Consider the following 14,146-nt stretch of genomic DNA (forward strand, 5'->3'; position numbering starts at 1 on the left):
TAAATCATTTTTAAACGTCTTTTCATTTCTCCAGCGGCAGAGTGGACACTGCCTGATCTCTCAGTTGTGTAATGTGCATTTGCCATTTTCATGTTTGCTTGAGGAACTGTGGGACCTTCTATTTACAGTAGACATCACTTGCCTGTCATCAGCATTTTTAGGCTGAATCAAGCTGTCAGGCTTTGTTATGTTGAAGCTGCTGTTGCCAACTTCAACAAGTAAGAACAACAAGAAATGCCTTCTGACTTCCCTAACGAGAAGTCCTGTTTGACAGATTTCATTCAATTAAATAGATGCTGAGGCATTTCATTAATAAGTGATGAACTTAACTGTCATTTCTGAGCTATCTTCTTACTCTTCAACTGGAGAACGGAGTTTGCTCCTTTAATGGTGGAACTGTTCTTGATGATTGTATCTCATAAAAAAAGACAAGCTGGCTGGCCAAGATAATGGCTAGACAGTTACATATTTTATTGGTCCTCTCTTACTGTGTAACAAATTACTCCCTAAACAAGTGGGCTTAAATGACAAGTATGTATTATTTCACTCTCTGGGTGGAGCAGGAATTTGGGAGCAGCTTCCATAGGAGGCTGTGATTTAGGGTCTCCTAAAGTTGCAATTAAAATGTCAGCTGCAGTTGCAGATCAGATGATTTGACCTGAAGCAGGGCTTGAGGAAGCTGGGTCACTCTCATGGCCCCTGGCAGGTAGGGTTACCAAATTATGGGAAACAGACACAAAAATCAAACCTCAGGATGCCCAGATAAATTTGAATTTCAGATAGACAATGAAAAATTTTGTAATATAAGTATGTCCCATGCAATATTTGAGACATACTTATGCTAAACGATTACTCATTGTTTATCTGAAATTCAAATTTAACTGGAATTCTGTATTTTATCTGGCAACCTTATTGGCACTGGCAGTTGGTCTGAGTTCCTTGCCACATGGGGCGCTCCAAAGGGCTATTTAAAAGTCCTCATGGCATGGCAGCTAGCCTTCCTGAGAACTAGTGACAAATAGGTGAACATTGCATTGTCTTTTATGATCTAGCCTCAGAAGTCACATGCCATTACTTCTGCCATACTTTACTGATCACATAAACCAACCATGATACAATGTGAGAGGGGATTATACAAAGGTATGATCATTGGGTACCATCTTGGAGGCTGGCTCCCACATCTGTGTTTTTGGATTTTTTTACTCTTTTGTGGTTGGCAGAATTCTAAGAGAACCCCAAATGAGTTATGCCCTTGTACAATATCCTCCCCTTGAGGGAGAGCCTTGGACTTGCTTCTTGCCTCTCGCATGTCTTATTCTAGCCAATAGAATGTGAAAAAGGTGATGAGATATTAATTCCTTGAGTAGGTTAACTTATAGGGCAGAGATGATAGGATGTCATTTTCATAATTAATTCTGTTACATAAGTCCCTTTTAGCTGACTAGAGCAACAGACACTCCCTTGCTGGCCTTGAAGAAGCTACCACATTGAGAAGTCTGTGAGAGGGACTGTGAGAAGGAATATGAGCAGACTCTAGGAGCAGAGAATGGCCCTCAGCAGGCAGCAAGCAAGAAAGCAGGGATCTCAGTCGTACAGTGGCAAGGAACAGTATGCCAAGGTAGACCAACAACAACCGTATGAGCCTGAGACCCTGAGACTCCTAAAAGAAATGCAGCCCAAGTGATACCTTAATTGCAGCCTTGGGAGACACCAAAACAGAGACCCAGCTAATCTGTGCCTGGATTTATGAAACACAGAAACTATGAGATGATAAATATGTGCTGTTTAAAGCTGCTAAATTTGTAGTAATTTGTTGCACAGCAATAGATAACTAGTTCACCCTTCTATCTTTTGCACTGCACCAGGGCTGATAGTCTGCCCTTGGGGAGTGTTATTAAATCTTACTCCCTTCGCATGCCCTCTATTAAAAGTTGTGCACTTTCACAATGTGCCTGAAAAGATATATAAAGCCAATTTGCAAAACTTGGTTCAACAACTATTTGTAATTAAATGTGAAGAGTTGTTAAGATAGGAGAACAATGGGGAACTTTGAACACACAGCATGATGAACTAAAATAGTTTAAGAGTTCAGAAAAGAACTTCTGGAAGAAGTGATACTGAAAGTTGTAGGAGCAAGCATTAGCTAGGCAAAAGTGGATGCTGAGTAAGAAGGCAGATAATTTTTTAAAGTGTAAACTATCATGATATGACTTAACAGAATAGTGCATACATTTTAACTGTGCAGCTTGACAAATTTTTACAAAGCAGATACCCATATAACTATACAGATCAAGAAGCAGAGTTATAAGATTCCTAGAAGCTCCCTTGTGACCCACCTTCCTTTTCTGCAACAGTAACCCTGTCCTGATTTGCAAGACCATAGTTTAGTTTTGACTATCTTTGTACTTTATGTACTTGGAATAATATACTATGAGTTCCTCTGTACCTGCCTTTCCCCCGCGATGCTAAGTTTGTGAGATTCATTCGTCTTGTTGCATATAGCCGTAGCTACTTTTATTTCGTGACTGTATAGTATTCCCTTTTAGAAGATACCACATTTATTTATGTTATTGTGAGTGATCTGGATTTTTCCCATTTGGGACTATTACATATAGTGTTGCTGTGAACATCCTTGTACATTACTTTGGTGAACAATGGTATATTTTGAGTAGATATTTAGGAGTGGAAGTGGGTCATAGGATCAAGGCACTGGACTTTTGTAATCAAGGTGAGGGCAATCTAAAATAGCTAATGGAGAACTAAGCAATCTAGCACCAGCCTACCTTTCCAAGCTCAGTTTAGATCATTCTCTGAAGTACAAATGTTCAGAGGAGACAGTAGTCTAAAAATGGAAGTCGGAAAGGTAGGTCAGTACTAGATTGCTCACTGCCCCACAAGCCACATTAGAATCTGGACTTTATCCTGAGAACTTATTAAGAGTTAAAGTAAATAAAATGAAATATCAAAATTCATTTAAAATGTATCTACCTGGTTACATTTTGGAAAATGAATTGGAAGGAGGCGAGCCTGATACAGGGAGAAAAGTTGACTGCTATTATAGTAGTTGTGAGCCACAAAAATATTTGATCTTCTAAAGGTTTATTGAGTCTGGTATTGATGTTGGTTTCTGAAGTAAAGGACCTTTCATTTAATTGTTGTCTTTTTCTGGATCAGTCAGAGGACTTAGCTGCCATTTTCCTTGGGAGAAGTGTGGAGGTTTGTAGATTTGCTGGCTTGCTTTGGTTGGCTATCATGCACACCTGTTGTAGTTGTGTGCCTGTTTTCTTTGCAGTTGTGTGCCACTGTAAAGAAAACAGGAGAAGCACGAGGGCCACAGTAAATGTAGTAAAATGTAGTTGCCAAGTAAATGCCACAGTAAAATGTAGTTGCCAAGGTAGTAGCATTAAGAGTTGGGGCCTGGCCCGGTACAGTGGCTTATGCTTGTAATCTCAACACTGGGAGGCTGAGGTGCGAGGATTGCTTGAGCCCAGGATTCTGAGATCAGCCTGGGAAACATAGAGAGACCTGTCTCTACAAAAAATAAAACAAAATAGTTGGGGCCTTTAAGAGATGATTAAGTCATAAGGGCAGCACCCTCATGGATGGAATTAGGTCCCTTACAAACAAGCTTGAGGGAGTGGGTTTATTTCCTCCCATCTCTTCTGCCATGTGACGAAATAGCATTCATCCCTTTTGCCCATCTGCCTTCCACCATGTGAAGATGCAGCAACAAGGTGCCCTCTTGGAAGAAAGGAACAGATCCTTAGCAGACAGTGAACCTACTGGCACCTTGATCTTGGACTTTTTAGCCTCTAGAACTGTGAGAAAATAAATTTCTGTTCTTTATAAATGACCCAATCTGTGGTGTTTCATTATAGCAGCAGAAATGGACTCAGATGGACTCCACCTAACCTCTGTTTCCATTCTCCCCACTCTATTTTTATACATTGAGAAGACAGTATTCTTTTCCCACTTACACCTACAACCACAGAGATCACCCTTGGAGCCCTAGAGCCTCTGAGACTATTGTCTGTTCTATCAAAATTATGATCACTTTTCTGGAAAAGGATGACACTTGTGGGCTGAATGGACCCACTTTCCTTGGGGCTGGTCAAAGAAGCAATTGTTTCTTAGTGTTCTAAAATTTCAGCCTTTGCCCAGATGTTGCAGTCATACTGCTAATCCATTGTCTACACCCTTCCCTGATCTGCAGGTGTTCAAGGACTAGGACTCCCCTCAAACTTGTTCCTGGTACATCACTCAAGTTGGGTAACACTGCCATCTACTTCTACCAGCACTATGTTCCCAGTCCTTTGTAATCTTTCAATCCTATGCCCAATCATGAAATGCTGTACATTCTGTTTGAAGATTCTATCTTATGCCATCCTCTTTTCTCTACCCTCTCTGCCTTAATTAAAACTCATCACCTCTGGAATCATTTGCAACTGACCTCCCTGCCAGTATTCCCCTTATCCAATTTATCTTAAAAATATCGAGATTCTTTCTCAAATATTAAACTTTTATGTTAATCTTAAAAATCTTTTAGGTGGGGCATGGTGGGTCATGCCTGTAATCCCAGCACTTTGTGAGGCCAAGGCAGGAGGATTGCTTGAGCCTAGGAATTTGAGATCAGCCTGGGCAACATGGTGAGACCCTGTCTCTACAAAATAAACCTTTAAAAATTACCTCTATAGGGATAAAATTCAGTCTTTCCTTAGGAGAATTGACCTATGTTTTTGTTCTATTTATAGTTTTAATTTGTATTTTTTTGGTGAAATAAAATTTATATACGATTTATCATTTTAAAGTATATAATTCAGTGTTTTTCTTTTTGAGACAGAGACTCACCCTGTCACTCAGGTTGGAGTGCAGTGGCACAATCTCAGCTCACCAAAACCTCGGCCTCCCGGGTTCAAGCGATTCTCCTGCCTCAGCCTTCTGTGTGGCAGGGATTACAAGCTCATGCTACCATGCCCAGCTAATTTTTTTGCATTTTTAGTAGAGACGGGGTTTCACCATATTGGCCAGGGTGGTCTTGCACTCCTGACCTCAATTGATCTACCCACCTCGGCCTCCCAAAGTGCTGGGATTACAGGCATGAGCCGCCGCACCTGACTGGCTTTTTTTTTTTTAATTATTTGTTTTAAATTGACAAATAATATTGTATATATTTCTGGAGTACTGTGTGATATTTTGACATGTATATACATTGTATAATGATCAAATCAGTGTATTTAGCATATCCGTCACCTCATACATTTATCATGTCTTAATCAATTTTGAAACGTACAATAGTGTTAATCATAGTCACTCTACTGTGCACTAGAATGCAGAACTTATTTCTCCTAACTATAGCTTTGAACCTGTTGACCTGTTTCTCCTAATCATCCTTTCCCCACTACCCTTCAAGCCTCTGATAACCACTATTCTACTCTCTACTTCTATGAGATCAATGTTTTTAGATTCCACATATGAGTGAGATCATTTGGTATTTGTCTTTCTGTGCCTGGTTTATTCCATTTCGCATAATGTCCCCTAGGTTTATCCATGTTGTTGCGAATGTCAATATTTCATTGATTTTTATGGCTGAATAGCATTCCACTGTGTATATTTACCACATTTTCTTTATTTATTTAAGGCTAATATTGTTATGTGTGAATTTGATCCTGTCATTAGGATGTTTGCTGGTTATTGTATCTGTTACTTAATGCGGTTTCTTCATAGTGTCGATGGTCTTTACAATTTGGTATGTTTTTATAGTGGCTAGTACCGGTTGTTCCTGTCCATGTTTAGTGCTTCCTTCAGGAGCTCTTGTAAGGCAGGCCTGGTGGTGACAAAATCTCTCAGCATTTGCTTGTCTGTAAAGGATTTTATTTCTCCTTTGCTTATGAAGCTTAGTTTGGCTGGATATGAGGCCATTTATAGTCAATGTTATTATTGAGATGTGAGGTACTATTCTATTCATCATGCTATTGGTTGCCTGAATACCTTTTTTTATTGTGTTTTTGTTTTATAGGTCCTGTGAATTTATACTTTAAAGAGGTTCTATTTTGGTGTATTTCAAGGTTTCTTTCAAGATTTAGAGCTGCTTTTAGCAGTTCTTATAGTGCTGGCTTGGTAGTGGTGAATTCTTTATGCATTAAAGACGTATCTTTCCTTTGTTTATGAAGCTTAGTTTCACTGGATACAAAATTATTGGCTGATAATTATTTTGTTTAAAAAGGCTAAAGATCAAAGCCCAATCCCTTCTAGCTAGTAGGGTTTCTGCTGAGAAATATGCTGTTAATCTGATAGGTTTTCCTTTATAGGTTACCTGATGCTTTTACCTCACAGCTCTTAAGATTCTTTCCTTCATCTTGACTTTAGATAACTTAATAACTATGTGCCTAAGCAATGATCTTTTTGTGATAGATTTCCCAGGTGTTCTTTGAGCTTCTTGTATTTGAATGTCTAGATCTCTAGCAAGACCAGGGAAGTTTTCCTTGATTATTCCCTCAAATATGTTTTCCAAACTTTTACATTTCTTTTCTCCCTCAGGAACTCCAATTATTCTTAGATTGGATCATTTAACCTAATCCTTAACTTCTTGGAGACTTCATTCATTTTTTTAAATTCTTTTTTCTTTGTTTTTGTTGCATTGAGTTAGTTTGAAAGCCTTGTCTTCAAGCTGTGAAATTATTTATTCTACTTGTTTGATTCTGTTGCTGAGACTTTCCAGTGTATTTTACATTTCTCTAAGTGTGTTCTTCATTTCCAGAAGTTGAGATTGTTTTTTATTTATGCTATTTTACTGAAGATTTTTCCCTTAATATCTTGTATATTTTTTTGATTTAAGATGGACTTCACCTTCTCTGGTGCCTCCTTGATTAGCTTAATAATTTTCTGAATTCTTTTTCTGGCAATTCAGAGATTTTGTCTTGGTTTAGATCTATTGCTGGTGAGCTAGTGTGATCTTTTGGGGGTGTTAAAGAACATTGTTTTGTCATATTACCAGAATTGTCTTTCTGCTTCCTTCTCATTTGGGTAGACTATGTCAGAGGGAAGATCTGGGGCTGAAGGGCTGCTGTTCAGATTCTTTTGTCCCCCACAGGGTGCTCCCGTGATATGGTGTTCTCCCCTTTCCCCTAGGAATATGACTTTCTGAGAGCTGAACTGCAGTAATTGGTATTTCTCTTTTGGATCCAGCTACCCAACAGAGCTACCAGGCTCCAGGTCGCTACTGGGGAGTGTCTGCACTGAGTCCTCTGATGTGAACTGTCTTTAGGTCTCTCAGTCGTGGATACAAGCACCTGCTCTGGTGGAGGTGGCAGGGGAGTGACGTGGACTCTGTGAGGGTCCTTGGTTGTAGTTTTGTTTATCGCGCAAGTTTTGTGTTGGTTGGCCTCCAGCCAGGAGGTGGTGCTTTCAAGAGAACATCAGCTGTGGTAGTTATAGGGAGGATGAGGCAGTGGGTGGGACCCTAGAGCTCCCAAAAGAATATGTCCTTTGTCTTCTGCTATCAGCACAGGTAGAGAAAGACCATTAAGAGGGAGAAAGTTTAGGCTTGTCTGAGCTCAGAGTCTCTTTGGGCAGGACTTGCTGTGGCTGCTGTGGGGAATGGGGTGTGGTTCTCAGGCCAATGGAGTTATGTTCCCAGGGGCATTGTGGCTGCTTCTGCTGTGTCTGGCAAGGCAGTGGGAAAGCTGCATCAGGGAAATGGGGGAAAGCTGGCAGTTATAGGCCTCACCTGGTTCCCAAGTAGCCCAAAAGGCTGATCTCACTCCCACCGTGCCTCCCCACAACACCTAGTTTATTTCCAGTCAGCAGGTGAGCAGGGCTAAGAACTTGCCCCAGGCTACCAGCCTCCCAGCTGAGAAAGCAAGTAGGGCTTTCAGATTTCATGCCTCCCTGCCTGCCGTGGCTTCTGTGCTGTGTCTGCACTCCTGATTTGCCTTCTCCCCCAGGTTCTGTCCAGGAAACTTCGCATGCAGTCAAAATTGTTACAAAGTTCAACTGGAAGTTTTCTTCTCCCTGTGGTCTTTTCCCAGTTCCTCTGGCATCTCTCCCCAAGGATCCTTGTGAGACAGTTAAAAATGGCTTTCCTGGGGACTGAGAGAGCCCACAGGGCTCTTTTTGCTGCTGCTTCTACCCCGTATTTTGTTCGGCTTTCTAAATTCTTCTCGGCGTCAGATAAGGTAAGATCCTTTTCCCATGATCTGGACCTCCAGGTTCCCCAGTGAGGGTCTGTGTTTGGGGGCAGATGATCTCCCTTTCACTCTTAGAGCACTCACAGTTTTTTGGCTGTCTTCAGGGGCCTGTAGCAGCAATCCGCTTCCCTCAAAGGTTCTGTGGAGTCTGTTGGCTTTCCAGATAATGTTTCTGTGGTAGTTCTTGGAGTAAAAGTTCATGATGTGAGTCTCTACACACTGCTCTGTCCATCCGAGTGACAGTTGCAAGTTAATCCTCCCATTTAACTGTTGATGGGCATTTAGATTGATCCCATATCTTACCTATTGTAAATAATGCTGGAATAAACGTGGAAGTGCAGATATTACTTTGACATGATTTCCACTCCGTGGGATGTAGATCCAGTAGTGGGATTGCTGATCATATGATAGTTCTATTTTTAATTTTTTGAACAACTTTTATACTGTTTTTCATAATGGCTGTACTAATTTACATTCCCACGATAGTGCATACGAGTTCCCCTCTCTGTACATCCACACTAGCATTAATTACTTTGTCTTTTTAATAATAGCTTTTCTAATTGGAGTGAGGAGATATCTCAGTATGATTTTGATTTGCATTTCCATGAAGATTAGTGATGCTGAGCATTTATTCATATACCTGTTGGCCATTTTTGTGTGTTATCTTTGGAGAAATATGTATTTGTGGCTCACTGCCACAGCTACTACTTGAGACCATCACTACGAGAGTTACTGTTACTACTTGAGACCATCATTACAGCAGTTACTACTGTTACTGCTTGAGACCATCATTATGACTGAATGAAGGGACACATGTAGAAATGATAACAAAAAACAAAAGAAACTGTTTTAAGGAAAGGCAACATGGAGAGAAGAGAAGAGCTCTCTGCTTCTAGTAAGCAAAGACTGCCGCCGGAGCTTCTCAGCCCTTCATATTGATTGGGTAACAAGAGCAAGGAGGAGGAGGTAGTGACAGGTCGGCTGCTTAATTGATCACAGGTTCATATTGTTTCTGACAGGCTTCAGTTGTGCCTAATCATAACATTTGTGTGACCTCCAACTTGTATTCAGGTCTTTTGCCCATTTAAAAATCTAGATTATTTGGTTTTGTTGTTGTTATTTTTCTATTGAGTTGGGTTCCTTATATATCCTGAATATTAACCCCTTGTCAGGTACATAGTTTGCAAATACTTTCTCCTATCAGTTGTCTCTTCATTTTATTGAGCATTATCTTTGTTGTGGAGATGCTTTTTAGTTTGATGTAATCCTGTTTGTCTGTTTTTGCTTTTGTTACCCATGCTTATCAGGTCTTATCCAAAAAAACCTTTGCCCAGACCAGTGTCATGAAACATTTCCCCTATGTTTTCTTTATCTAGTGTTATTATTTCAGGTCTTATATGTCTTTAGTCCATTTTGGGTTGATTTTTGTATATGGCTGTAGGTAAGGGTCTAGTTTCATTTTTCTGCATGTGGACATTCAGTTTTCCCAGTGCCATTTATTGAAGAGACTGTTCTTTCCCCAATATGTGTTCTTTGCACTTTTACTGAAAATCAGTTAGTTGGCTGTAAGTATGTGAATTTATTTCTCTATTCTGTTCTCTTTTATATTCTGAGTTTTCTTTTCTGTTCCATTGGTCTATATGTCTGTTTTTATGCCAGTACCATGCTCTTTTGGTTACTATAGCTCTGTAGTATATTTTGAAATTACAGAGTGTGATGCTTTTAGCTTTGTTCTTTTTGGTCAAAATTGCTTTGGCTATTCAGGTCTTTTGTGGTTCTATATGAATTTTAGGATTTTTTTTCTATTTCTGTGAAGAATGTCATTGGTCTTTTGATATGGATTGCATTGAATCTATAGATCACTATGGGTAATATGGTCACTTTAATGATATTAATTTTTCTAATTCATGAACATAGGGATAGCTTTCTATTTATATGTATCCTTTTCAATTTCTTTCATCAATATTTTATAGTTTTCATTGTAGAAAATTTTTCATGTCTTTGATGAAATTTATTCCCATGTATCTTATTTTTATTGTAGCTATTGTAAATGGGATTGCTTTCTTGGTTTCTTTTTCATTAAGTTTGGTACCGGTACATAAAAATATTACAGATTTTCGTATGTTGGTTTTATATCCTGCAACTTTACTGAATTTCTTCATTAGTTCTAACAGTTTTGTGTGTGGAGTTTTAGGGATTTTTTTAAATATATAAGATCATGTTATGTACAAACAGAGACAAGCTGATGGCCTCCTTTTCAATTTGTATTATTTTCTTTCTCTTGCATGATTGCTGTATGACCCCTGTACTATGTTGATTGGAAGTGGTGAAAATGAACATCTTTGTCTTATTCTAGATCTTAGAGAAAAAGCTTTCAACTATTTCCCATTTGGTATGATGCTAGCTGGGGGTTTGTCACATGTGGCCTTTATTATGTTGAGGTACATTCCTTTTATACCTAATTTGGTATCATGAAGGGACATTGAATTTTATCAAATGCTTTTTTCTGTATCTATTGAAATGATTATATGGTTTTTGTCTTTGATTCTGTTAATGTGATATGTCACATTTACTGGTTTGTATACGTTAAACCACATGAATGATCTTTTTAATGTGCTATTGAATTTGGTTTGCTAGTATTTTGTTGAGGATTTTTTCATCTGTATTCATCAGGGAGATTGGCCTGTAGTTTTTATTTTTGCTGTGTATTCTTTTCTGGTTTTGGTAACAGGATAATGCTGGTTTCAAAGAATGAGTTTGCAAGAATTCCCTCTTCTTAATTTTTTTTTTTGCATTGTTTGAAAATAATTGACATTAGTTCTTCTTTCGATGTTTGGTAGACTATATTTTAAAAAACCTGCATATGTACCCCTGAACCTTAAATAAACATTAAAAAAAAAACAAACCTAAAAATCTCAGAAAAAGGGAATAGGGATTCTCCTCCAATGACCATTATTCTGAGATTGAGTCAACCCCTCTCATTTTGTGTGTGTGTGATATTGCCCATCAAACCTATTCACGGCAATTTAGCTCCATATCTTTGTTAAGGGCATGAGTCCTTACAATATCAAATATCAGGGTAACATATATACATATTTGTGAGTTACTGTTAATCAACCAGCTTAGAATTATGTTTTTGTAATACATTTTTATCTTAAATAAAAGTAACATTTACTACTTTTAAAAATATGTTTGGTAGAATATAGCACGGTGGCCGTCATTCAGTCTTGTTACTTGTTATTGGTCTGTCCAGGATTTCTGTTTCTTTGTGCTTCAGTATTGGTAGGTTGTATGTTTATAGTTCATCAATTTTTTCTAGACTTTTCAGTTTTTTGGCATATAGTTCATAATAGTCTCCCCTATGATGTTTTTATGTCTTCAGCTGTAATGTCTCCTTTTACTTCTCTGAGTTTAACTGCAGCAGTTCAGATGGGGAACTATTGTATGTGTGTATGGTGTCATGCCTGTAAAGCCATAGGGATGAGGAGATGCAGTGGCTACTGGATCCTGGAGCAGGACACACTCCCACAGTGCCTCTGGTTACAAGATGGCACCATGTTGCAGCAGCTTGGTTCATGGAAGGGGAGGGGGCAAACATGGGCTTCTCTGGAGCAATGCAGCTGTGTAAACTTCTGCCAGCTCCTCAAACTGTGCTCAGAGCCTGTGCATATTCTTTCTAATAGCATAGTCTTTCTAATAGCATAGTCTTTGTTTCTTGAAAAAATATTTATTTCTGGCTTTTGCCTGCTGTGGTAGTTTATAAAAATGGCCACAGATCATTCTCCTTCTATCTGTGATCTAGGGAAGTGCTCTGCCACACTGACCCTAGGCTGGCCTTGTGATTTCCTTTGGCGAATAGGACATTAACAAACATGATGCAAGTGAAGGCTTGGAAGGTCTTTGTTCATTGGGGTTTACTGTCTTCCTGAGCTTGGGAACTCTGTAAACACTACCATGTGAATGAGCCTGAATTAGGCTGCTGGATAGTGAGAGACACATGACTAAGTCATCCTTATTGCCCAAGCTGATATTCAGCCAACTGCCAGACATGTGAATGAGGTCATCCTAGACCACCCAGCTTCAGCCAACCTGGCCCAACCAGAAGAAGCATCTAGCTGAGCCACTGAATAGTGAGAGATGAGAAGTATTTGTTGTAATAAATTTTTGTTTTAAGCCACATACTTTTGGGGTGGTTTATGATATAGCAAAAGATAACTGATATAACCTAGATAAATAATTCTGTTGTAAAAATAATGGCTTGCATTTTCCCAAAATGCCAGTATCATTAAAGAAAAGAAAGACCAAAGAACTTTTCCATATTGGAGGAGAGTAAAGAGGCTTGAAAAGAAAATATAAAATGTCATACTGGATTGGATCTTGGACTGGGTGGAGGAAATGCTTTAAAGGACATTGTTGGGACAATTAACAAAATTGGAATGTGAACTGTAGAACAGATAAAAATATTGTGGCAATATTAAATTTCTCAAATGTTATAATTGTGGTTATATATGAAAATATCATATTCTTAGGAAACGCACACTAAAGTATTATGAGGTAAAGTGGCACGATTTATGTAATCTACTCTCAAATAATAGAGAAAAACTAATAGTGTGTGTGTGTATGTGTGAGAGAGAGAGAGAGGAGAGCCAGAGACAGAGAAGAAGGAAGGAGTGAGGAAGAGAGAATTATAAAGCAGCTGTGGCAAAATGTAAAAATTGAGCAGTCTGGGTACAGTTTTATGGAAGTTATTTGTACTATTCTTGTATTTTTAACTTTAAAAAAGTTTCAAAAATAAAAAGAAAAACCTTGACAATTGAGGAAATAAATAATTGATACAGTTTCCTCTAGAAATTTCCCAACAATATTATCTCAATACATTTGTTTTAGGCAAAAGCCAAGATACTCATTTATGTAGACATCAGATCTGGGGACTTATGATTGAAATGGGAAATGGAGAATGTTGGAATCATGTTCATTTCATGTCAACTACATGTGAAGAGAAACAAAAGTCCTTTATGGGATAGGGAAAGGATGCTAGATAGGGAAGAGAAAAATCTGGATTTTTTTTCTTGTCATACTATGTCTTAAAACAAATTATTCAAGTCTCTTGGCCTCAATTTTATCTTAGACTAAATGGAAGGGTAACCTCTTAAACTTCCCTTTGATGTTAACATTTATACAGTTACTTATAAAAGGAAGCCAAATGTGTTGATCAATGATTGCTAGTGTTGTAATCTTAGTGGCCTTTTGTTATTATGGGATAACTCCACATGACAGGTATTCATGGGTACCTTGTTCAATATGTAGAATCATATGAGCATAAGCTTGAGTTATTACCTGTAGTTACCCCTGTGGAAACCAGGCTGTCTGGAGGTGATATTAGCAGATAATGGTTTTTACATGATTATGATATTGAAAGTCTTACTGGTGATTAGGGTAATATATAAATTGCAAGAACTGGGATTGGTTAGGATGACTCCCCACCCCCACAAAACACAGACATATACAAGCACAACCTAACTCCCCCAGCATACCAAAATGACAAAGGAAAAAAGAATCACAATGACAGAAATGACAGGGTGACATATGGAACAGAAAAACACATTATGATCTGGAAGACATGTAGTGGATTGCCCATGGGAAGACTTGTATTTTTAGCAGCGCTAAAACTTAGCCCAAAAGAATGCCAAGGTCACTGTGAAAAAAGTGACCTGGACCCTTTTGCAATTGTCAAGGTTTAGATATAATAGAAATGGCATGATTTAGAAAAGTGGTAGATATCTCTGGCTTTTGATACCGTACTGCAGCCTTATTATGTGTCCTCCCCCTCTCCTCCCTCTTTATGACTTATTTTCACATTTCTCCCTTCTTGCTCCTTTTACCCTTTTATCCAAACGTTGTGGCCCTTGTGAGCAATATTTAAGCCCTTTGGGGGGTCTCTCAGGTGAAAGACATTATTT

This window comes from Trachypithecus francoisi, unplaced genomic scaffold (genome assembly GCF_009764315.1).
Source record: "Trachypithecus francoisi isolate TF-2019V2 unplaced genomic scaffold, Tfra_2.0 Lachesis_group6, whole genome shotgun sequence".
Classification (NCBI taxonomy): Eukaryota; Metazoa; Chordata; class Mammalia; order Primates; family Cercopithecidae; genus Trachypithecus; species Trachypithecus francoisi.